We start from the raw sequence: 11,235 nt of genomic DNA on the forward strand, positions 1-11,235 counted from the left end.
AGAGGATGAGATGGTTAGATAGCATCACTGATTCAATGGATATGAATCTCAGCAAACTCCAGGAGACAGTGAAAGACAGGGGAGCCTGGTGTGCTGCCGTCCATGGGGTCATAAAGAGTATGACACGACTTAGCAACTGAACAACAATAACATAACAAAAGCAACAAAAAGCAAGTCAAAGAAACAGTTCCAACATGGAGTCAGAATTGGCTTTCCCCTGCAACAGAGGTATTAACCATTTTTCAGAGTTCCTTTCAGAATTAGCTATTGCATTGTGACTGCTCAGCAGTCCAACTTCTCCTTCTGTCCAGTCCTGTTTCCCTCCTTTCTTGAAAGTGTTGATCCCAAGAGCACTCACTAATAAACTGCCTGCACTCTAACCTCCACTTTAGAATTGGCTTCCCTGGAAACTCAACCTGTGACCAAGGGAAAGGTTTACCAGGCGAAGATAGTTCAGTTCAGCTGAGTTCAGTCGCTCAGTCGAGTCTGACTCTTTGCGACCCCATGAATCGCAGCACGCCAGGCCTCCCTGTCCATCACCAACTCCCGGAGTTCACTCAGACTCACATCCATCGAGTCAGTGATGCCATCTAACCATCTCATCCTCTGTCATCCCCTTCTCCTCCTGCCCCCAATCCCTCCCAGCATCAGGGTCTTTTCAAGTGAGTTAGCTCTTCACCTCAGGTGACCAAAGTACTGGAGTTTCAGCTTCAAAATCAGTCTTACCAATGAACACCCAGGACTGATCTCTTTTAGGATGGACTGGTTAGATCTCCTTGCAGTCCAAGGGACTCTCAAGAGTCTTCTCCAACACCACAGTTCAAAAGCATCAATTCTTTGGCGCTCAGCTTTCTTTATAGTCCAACTCTCACATCCATACATGACCACTGGAAAAACCATAGCCTTGACTAGACAGACCTTTGTTGACAAAGTAATGTCTCTGCTTCTGAATATGCTGTCTAGGTTGGTCATAACTTTCCTTCCAAGGAGTAAGTGTCTTTTAATGTCATGGCTACAGTCACCATCTGCAGTGATTTTGGAGTCCCCAAAATAAAGTGTGACACTGTTTCCACTGTTTTCCCATCTATTTCCCATGAAGTGATGGGACCAGATGCCATGATCTTCATTTTCTGAATGTTGACCTTTAAGCCAACTTTTTCACTCTCCTCTTTCTCTTTCATCAAGAGGCCATTTAGTTCTTCTTCACTTTCTGCCATAAGGGTGGTGTCATCTGCATATCTGAGGTTATTGCTATTTCTCCCGGAAATCTTGATTCCAGCTTGTGTTTCTTCCAGTCCAGCATTTCTCATGATGTACTCTGCATATAAGTTAAATAAGCAGGGTGACAATATACAGCCTTGACGTACTCCTTTTCCTATTTGGAAGCAGTCTGTTGTTCCATGTCCAGTTCTAACTGTTGCTTCCTGACCTGCATACAGATTTCTCAAGAGGCAGGTCAGGTGGTCTGGTATTCCCATCTCTTTCAGAATTTTCCACAGTTTCTTGTGATCCACACAGTCAAAGGCTTTGGCATAGTCAATAAAGCAGAAATAGATGTTTTTCTGGAACTCTCTTGCTTTTTCCATGATCCAGTGGATGTTGGCGATTTGATCTCTTGTTCCTCTGCCTTTTCTAAAACCAGCTTGAACATCAGGAAGTTCACGGTTCATGTATTGCTGAAGCCTGGCTTGGAGAATTTTGAGCATTACTTTACTAGCATGTGAGACGAGTGCAATTGTGCGGTAGTTTGAGCATTCTTTGGCATTGCCTTTCTTAGGGATTGGAATGAAAACTGACCTTTTCCAGTCCTGTGGCCACTGCTGAGTTTTCCAAATTTGCTGGCATATTGAGTGCAGCACTTTCTCACCATCATCTTTCAGGATTTGAAATAGCTCAACTGGAATTCAATCACCTCCACTAGCTTTGTTCATAGTGATGCTTCCTAAGGCCCACTTGACTTACATTTCAGGATATCTGGCTCTAGGTGAGTGATCACAACATCGTGATTATCTGGGTCGTGAAGATCTTTTCTGTACAGTTCTTCTGTGTATTCTTGCCACAGAGATAACAAGAAAATATAATCATAATAAATATGTTTAGCAATGTAGGCTCAAAATATATACATTTTAATAGTTAACTTTATTGAGTACCTTCTTTCTGTTGGGCATGCTCTATAGGCTTTACATGCATTAATTCTTACTTTTTATTACAATCCTATAAGAAAGTACTGAGAATTCCCTGATGGTCCAGCGGTTAAGACTCTGTGCTTCCACTGCAGGGGGCACAGGTTTGATCCCTGGTTGGGAACTAAGATCCTGCACACTGTGCAGCCAAAAAAAGTACTGTTATTCTCCCTATTTTGCGATTATAAAACGACTTACAAATTTAGGAAAGAAAAAATAAATCAACTGTTAGAACTAGAGATATTTACATAGGTCTCTTAGAAATAGATGGATCTAGAAGACAAACAGGGACTTCTCCGATGGTCCAGTGGTTAAGAATCCACCTTGCAATGCATGGGAAGAGGGTTCAATACCTGGTTGAGGAAGTAACATCCCATAAGCCTCGTAGCAATTAAGATGTGAAGCAGCCAAATATACAAAAATAATAAATAAATAAGGAAAGACAATAAGCAGAGATATAAAAGATCTGAATACTACAATTAATAAGTTCAATATATTATATATGAAGAATTCTACGTCTAACAGATAATACACTTTTTTTTAGCACGTGTAAAACATTTACAAAAAATGACCATGTACAAAATTACAAAGGAAGCCTTAATATTACGTTTTAAAGAATCAGTTTTACACAGCCATGTTCTATGACTGTAATACAATAACATGAGAAATTACTAAGCAAAGGATAACTTTTTAAAGTTGACAAATGTCTGGAGACTAAAAACATATCGCTAATAGTAAAATTTGGGTTAAAAAAAGTCAGAGAAATGATGAAATACTTTAAATAAAAGTTTATCCAACTTTCTAGGCTACAACTAAGGCTTTAATTAGAGATGTATAAGCATCTGAATGCAGAGTTCCAAAGAATAGCAAGAAGAGATAAGAAAGCCTTCCTGAGAGATCAATGCAAAGAAATAGAGGAAAACAACAGAATGGGAAAGACTAGAGATCTCTTCAAGAAAATTAGAGATACCAAGGGAACATTTCATGCAAAGATGGGCTCGATAAAGTACAGAAATGGTATGGACCTAGCAGAAGCAGAAGATGTTAAGAAGAGGTGGCAAGAATACACAGAAGAACTGTACGAAAAGAGCTTCATGACCAAGATAATCACGATGGTGTGATCACTGACCTAGAGCCAGACATCCTGGAATGTGAAGTCAAGTGGGCCTTAGAAAGCATCACTACGAACAAAGCTAGTGGAGGTGATGGAATTCCAGTTGAGCTATTTCAAATCCTGAAAGATGATGGTGTGAAAGTGTTGCACTCAATATGCCAGCAAATTTGGAAAACTCAGCAGTGGCCACAGGACTGGAAAAGGTCAGTTTTCATTCCAATCCCTAAGAAAGGCAATGCCAAAGAATGCTCAAACTACCGCACAATTGCACTCGTCTCACATGCTAGTAAAGTAATGCTCAAAATTCTCCAAGCCAGGCTTCAGCAATACATGAACCGTGAACTTCCTGATGTTCAAGCTGGTTTTAGAAAAGGCAGAGGAACAAGAGATCAAATCGCCAACATCCACTGGATCATGGAAAAAGCAAGAGAGTTCCAGAAAAACATCTATTTCTGCTTTATTGACTATGCCAAAGCCTTTGACTGTGTGGATCACAAGAAACTGTGGAAAATTCTGAAAGAGATGGGAATACCAGACCACCTGACCTGCCTCTTGAGAAATCTGTATGCAGGTCAGGAAGCAACAGTTAGAACTGGACATGGAACAACAGACTGCTTCCAAATAGGAAAAGGAGTACGTCAAGGCTGTATATTGTCACCCTGCTTATTTAACTTATTTAACTTATATTTAACTTATCATGAGAAACGCTGGACTGGAAGAAACACAAGCTGGAATCAAGATTTCCGGGAGAAATAGCAATAACCTCAGATATGCAGATGACACCACCCTTATGGCAGAAAATGAAGAAGAACTAAAAAGCCTCTTGATGAAAGTGAAAGTGGAGAGTGAAAAAGTTGGCTTAAAGCTCAACATTCAGAAAACGAAGATCATGGCATCCAGTCCCATCACTTCATGGGAAATAGATGGGAAAACAGTGGAAACAGTGTCACACTTTATTTTGGGGACTCCAAAATCACTGCAGATGGTGACTGTAGCCATGACATTAAAAGACACTTACTCCTTGGAAGGAAAGTTATGACCAACCTAGATAGCATAGTCAGAAGCAGAGACATTACTTTGTCAACAAAGGTCTGTCTAGTCAAGGCTATGGTTTTTCCTGTAGTCATGTGTGGATGTGAGAGTTGAACTGTGAAGAAGACTGAGTGCCGAAGAACTGATGCTTTTGAACTGTGGTGTTGGAGAAGACTCTTGAGAGTCCCTTGGACTGCAAGGAGATCCTACCAGTCCATTCTGAAGGAGATCAGCCCTGGGATTTCTTTGGAAGGAATGATGCTAAAGCTGAAACTCCAGTACTTTGGCCACCTCATGCGAAGAGTTGACTCATTGGAAAAGACTCTGATGCTGGGAGGGATTGGGGGCAGGAGGAGAAGGGGATGACAGAGGATGAGATGGCTGGATGGCATCACTGACTGGATGGATGTGAGTCTCAGTGAACTCCGGGAGTTGGTGATGGACAGGGAGGCCTGGCGTGCTGCGATTCATGGGGTCGCAAAGAATCGGACACGACTGAGCGACTGAACTGAACTGAACTGAACTGAGAATGTTAAATATACTTGAAAGAAACCAAAAAATTTTGGAACCTAATGAACAAAGCATTCAACTCAAGAATGAATCAACTATTAGAACTGTAGTTTTTAACATACCCTCTCAGGCGAACAATAGGGTGCAGTACAGAAGATCTGAAGGATAGCATTGAGAAGCTAAATTTATGAAATATCCCATCATGTGCATGCTCAGTTGTGTCTGACTCTTTGTGACCACATGGACTGTAGCCTGCTGAGCTCCTCTGTCCATGGGATTCTCCAAACAAGAATACTGGAGTGGGTTGCCATTTCCTCCTCCAAGGGATCTTGCCGATCCAGGGACTAAACTCCTGTCTTCTGGGATTTCTGCATTGGTAGGTGATTTTTTACCACTGCTCCACTTGGGAAGTCCAGTGTCAAATATATGATGAGGAAATAGAATAACTATAACCTGTGAACAAGAGAGGAAACAAGAGAACAGTATCTAGAATAATAAGAAAAAAGAGCGGCAGTAGCTGCAGCAAATAAGCAAAATATAGAATGAAAATAGGACAGACTCCACAGACACAACACAAAGACAACAGATTTTTTTATGTTAATTTAAATGCAGTTTTCCATTATGGCTTATCACAGGATATTGAATATAGTGCTCTGTGCTATACAGTAGGACCTTGTAGTTTAGCCTCTCTGTACATAATAGTTTTCATCTGCTAGTCCCACACTCCCAATCCTCCCTCCCAGATACCCTTCCCTTGGCAACCACAAGTCTGTTTTCTGTTTCATAGATATGTTCATTTGTTGTATTTTAGATTCCACATACAAGTCATATCATATGGTATTTGTCTTTCTCTGACTTACATTGCTTAGTATGATAATCTCTAGGTCCATCCATGCAGCTGCAAATGGCATTATTTCATTCTTTTTAGTGGCCTATATTCCATTGTGTGTGTGTCTGTATATATATATATCTGTGTGTATATATATATATACACATATATGTGTGTGTGTGTGTATATATATATATATATATATATATATATAAAAGAAGGAAATGGCAACCCACTCCAGTATTCTTGCTGGGAAATCCCATGGACAGAGGAGCCTAGTGGGCTCCATGGGGTCGCTATATATATAGAGACCACATTTTCTTTATCTGTTCATCTGTCGATGGACATTTTTATTTCCATGTCTTGGCTATTGTAAATAGTGTTGCTATGAGCATAGGAGTGCACCCATCTTTCTGAATTATAGTTTTGTCCAGGTAAATGCCCAGAGGAGTGGGATTGCTGGGTCATATGGCAACTCTAGTTTTCTGAGGAAATTTCATACTGTTTACCATAGTGGCTGCATCATCTGACATTCCCACCAACAGTTTGGGAGGGTTCCATTTTCTCCATACCCTTTCCAGCATAGATTGTTTGTAGACTTCTTTAAAAAATGGTCATTCTGTCTGGTGGAACATGGCACCTCATTGTTTTGATTTGCATTTCTCTAATAATTAGCAATGATGAGCATTTTTTCATGTGCCTATTGGCCATCTACATGTTTTCTTTGGAGAAATGTCTATTTGGGTCTTCTGGGGAATTCCCTGGCAGTCCAGTGTTTAGGACTACAAGCCATGTGGTGTGGCCAAAAAAAATTAAATCTTCTGCCCATTTTCTGATTGGGTTGTTTGTTATTGAGTTATAACAGACTGTTGATATATTTTGATATATATAACAAGCTGTTGATATATTTTGGAAATTAAGGCCATGTTGGTAGCATCATTTGCAAATGTTTCTCTCAGTCCGTAGGTTGTCTTTTTGTTTTATGGTTTCCTTTGCTATGCAAAAGCTTATAACTTTGATTAGGTACCATTTGTTTATTTTTGGCTTTATTTCTATTCCCTTGGGAGACTAAGCTAAGAAAACATTGGTAAATTTATGTCAGAGAATGCTTTGCCTGTGTTTTCTTCTAGGAGTTTTATAGTGTTATATCTTATGTTTAAGTCTTTAAGCCATTAAGAATTTATTTTGACACAACAGGTTTTTAAAATTTTATTCACTAGATTATTGGTTTATTATAAAAGGATACAACTCAGGGAACAGTCTAATGGAAGAGATATAAAGGGCAAAGTATGTGGGAGTTTCCATCCCCTTTCCAGGTACCATTGTCCCTGCATCTCCACAGGTTCCCCAACTCAGAAGCTCCCTCAACAGATTGAAAAAAAACCCCAACAAACCAATATTGGACTTCCCTGGTGGTCCAGTGCTGAAGACTCTGTGCTTCCACTGCAGGGGGTGATAATTTCATCCCTGGTTGGGGTAAAGTCCCACGTGCCGTGTGGCCGGAAACAAAATAAAACAGTACAATAGTATTAACAACCGTACACTAACGAATTTATAAGCCTAGATGAAATGTATAAATTTCTGGGAAAATACAAATAGCAAAATGGACTTCCCTGGCCATCCAGTGGTTAGGACTCCATGCTTTCACTGTGGAGGGCCCAAAGGGGCTATAAACAAATGAAGTTTAAAGATAAATAAATACATAAAATGTTAATCAAAGACTTTCACTGGGACTTCCCCCGTGGTGCCTTGGCTAAGACTTGGTGCTCCCAATACAGGGGCTCCAGGTTCGATCCCTGGTTCGGGGAACTAGATCCCACATGTCGCTACTAAGAGTTTGCAAGCCACAACAAATATCTTGCCTGGTGTACAAAGATCGAGGATCCTGCCTTGCGGCAACTGCTACTGCTACTGCTGCTAAGTCGCTTCAGTCGAGTCCGACTCTGTGCGACCCTGTAGACAGCAGCCCACCAGGCTCCCCCGTCCCTGGGATTCTCCAGGCAAGAACACTGGAGTGGGTTGCCATTTCCTTCTCCAATGCATGAAAGTGAAAAAGTGAAAGTGAAGTCACTCAGTCGTGTCTGACTGTTAGTGACCCCATGGACTGCAGCCCACCAGGCTCCTCCGCCCATGGGATTTTCCAGGCAAGGGTACTGGAATGGGGTGCCATTGCCTTCTCCCTTGCGGCAACTAAGACCCATCAAAGCCAGATAAAGAAATATTTTTTGAAAATTTTTAAAGGACTTTCCTACCAAAACTTTTGACCCAGATGATTTTACAGATATGTTCTACTCACCTTCAAAAACAGTTTCTTGCTACTTTTATGCAAGCTTTTCATAAACTAGAAAAAGAATTGTGCAGGTTTTTTTTTTTTGGTTGTACTGGGTCTTCGAAGCCTGGGCTTTAGCTGTGCCATGTGAGCTTAGTCGCCCCACATCTGATGGGCTCTTAGTTCCCCAATCAGGGATTGAACTCATGTTCCTTGTATTGGAAAGTGGATTCTTAACCACTGGACCCCCAGGGAAGCCCCCAGAAATCTTTTTAATGTTCTTATTAGTTGTAATTGTGTATGTGGGGTTTTATTTGTTTCTTTCTGCATTAATTACTCTTGCCAAGGCTTTACGTTAAGTGAAATGTACTTGGCATATAGCTTTTACCTCTACTAAGTATTTATTTGACAAGGTCCAGTTCAAAGGATTCTGTATGTAAAATACCTTCTCTGAAGTTTTCTCTCCTAAAAAATAACTTTTAAAAAAATGCCCATTTTGGACTTTTCTGGTGGTCCAGTGGTTAAGAATCCACCTTGCAATGCAGGGAACACAGGCTAGATCCCTGGTTGGGGAACTAAGATTCCAGGGCAGGACAGCTAAGCCCGAGTGCCTCCAGCCCTAGCATGCTGCAACTAAGACAGGAGGTAGCCAAATTGAAAAAATAAAAAATTATCCAGTAGAGAGAAATATTGATAATACAGGGGAAAGACAAGAAGACTGAGGTATAAAACAAGAGGGCGGGGGTGAGGGACAGGAATGGGAGGATGACAGCTGGCTTGTGCTGTGTGCTTAGTTGCTCAGTCGTATCCTACTCTTTGTGACCCCATGGACTGTAGCCCACCAGGCTCCTCTGCCCATGGAATTCTCCAGGCAAGAATACTGGAGTGGGTAGCCATTCCCTTCTCCAGGGGATCTTCCCACCACAGGGATCAAACCCCGGTCTCCTGCATTGCAGGTGAATTCTTCACCGTCTGAGCTACCATGGAAGCCAGACAGCTGGCTTAACTAGCAACAAAGACAATTCATTTTAATATGATGGAAGTCAGAGTACCTAAGCGAGGATGAAGGTAAATTGGCCAGATTGCTGGTAGATAAGGATGCTTTCCTTTTTTTCTTCCCTTTTAAAATTGTATTTATTTACTCTTGTCTGTGCTGGGTCTTGTTGCTTCATGCAGGCTGTCTCTAGTCGTGGCGCGCGTGGGCTACTCTAGTTGCAGTGCACTGGTTTCTCATTGCAGTGGCTTCTTTTTCTGAGCACAGGCTCTACAGCATGAAAGCTCACAGCAGTTGTGGTGCAAGGGTTCAGTTGCCTCGAGTCATGTGGAATCTTCCCGGACCAGGGATCAAACCTGTGTTCCCTGCATTGGCAAGCAGATTCTTAACCACTGGATCACCGGGAAGTCCTTTATTATTATTACTATTTTTTAAAATATTGTGGCATGTGGGATCTTAGTTCCCTGACCAGGGAATTGAACCTGTGTCCCCTGTATTGGAAGGTGGATTCTTCCCTGGACCACCGGGGAAGTCCTAAGGATTTCTTTTGATTACTTTCACAGTAAAATAAGAACCAAAGTTATCAGCTAAGAGTAAGGAAAACTAAAGGGATGCTGGATAACTGCTAACTGCAGAGAGTGTTGGTAAATAAAGTCTCCATTGGTTCATTTATTGGGTCAGCACAGCACCCAACAGAGATGGCCCCTTACTTGTCAGATATTTCCAGTGCTTACATCCCAGATATTTACAATAACGTATTGAAGAGTGAATACCAGCAAGCGCACCTGGATACATCTGGTTGCAGAGGGAAGGATTAGGGTTGCTGATAATAATAAAATACATACAGCTACATAAGATACATAAGATATATGAGTACATAATACATAAGATACATAAGATATAATAATAAGATAAATACAGCTAGCATTCAGTAATGAAGATCTCCCTGCCTTTTCTTAGTAAATACAGACAACAACCTTTAATAAATATGACTGCTCTACAAACAAAGAAACTAGGGAGGGGTTCCTCCTTCGAAATGAGAGCCTTGAACACTAGGTCGAAATGCATGAGTGATCAAATGAAAGTCCCCGTAAGTGTAATAGCTCAACTATCTGATAGGATTTTGATTCTGAGCAGATGAAGCTCCAGTCTAGAGCTTGTAACCCAAGAAGTCCTAGGCAAAGACCTGATCCTCTCCTTCTGATAACCTGATCATCTAAGCACTGTCACCGGGTGGATGATCTTGGAGTAGTCCCACATTTCCAGTTCTGTAAAACTGAGAGTGATGTCACCTAATTCACATAATTTTTATATTAAGTGAAACATTCTCTAAGTTTGAGAAAGTGCTTGCAAACGATCTTGTATACTAATGTATATGTTAATGTTGCTATTACTATCATGACTGTTAAGTAAGTGGTCAGGACAAGGTCAACACTCAGAGGGCAAAGGTAGCCTCCAATCACAGAACGGGCCCTCCAGGGTGCAAAGCAAGTTTAAAGAATTTTAGCCAGTACTCTTGGCTCAGAGTGAGAGGTGGAATTTTTCTTATTCAAAGCTCAACTGTTCTTGAAGTCTTCAGGCTTGAAACTCTGGGGAAAATAATTAGGCTCTCAGGGCAAGATCCGGAATGCCACACCGTGTGAGGTCACTGCCGCCGGCTGGGCACCAGGAAGTGCCCATCCGATCCATTTGGTGTAGGCCTGGGTTTGGGGCATCCCCTCGTGGTGGTCAGTAGCGCCTCTGGCTAGGATCCGGGAGCTGGTGCCCTGGGTTCATGCCTTTCGGGGACGCAGTCTCTAGGGCCCTCTCCGCGTCCCCCTCCTCCTCCTTTCCAGGAAGACCCCAGGCCCCGAAGGCCTGGGAAAGTGAACGCCTGTGGTGGGAACAGCGGCCGCCCCGACGGCGCGGTCCAACTCCAGTGTGCAAGGGGAGGCAGCTGTTCTCCCAGGCGGCCGTGGGGGGCAGCAGAGGGGACGGCGACAGGTGCGGGAGCCCCTCCCGGGGTGGAAGTGAAAAGGCGGGCTTCGGGGTCTGTTCCCAGGCTGGAAGCCACCCCCGCCCCCCTACCAAATCCCCGGGAGAGGCCGGGCCGGCGCCGGGTCTGGAGGAGGAAGCGGCCGGAGACAGTGCAATTTCACGCGGCCTCTGGAGCTCGGGTTCCTCGGCAGGGCGGATGAGTTATGGGGTTTGGAGGGGGCTTCCGGGGAAACTGAGGTGGCCTGAGCGGGCGACAAAAACACCCTCCCCCTCAAAAACACACACACACAGGCAAACACATTGAGACAGAAACTCCCCCAAGTGACC

Source organism: Bubalus kerabau, chromosome 1 (genome assembly GCF_029407905.1).
Source record: "Bubalus kerabau isolate K-KA32 ecotype Philippines breed swamp buffalo chromosome 1, PCC_UOA_SB_1v2, whole genome shotgun sequence".
NCBI lineage: Eukaryota > Metazoa > Chordata > Mammalia > Artiodactyla > Bovidae > Bubalus > Bubalus kerabau.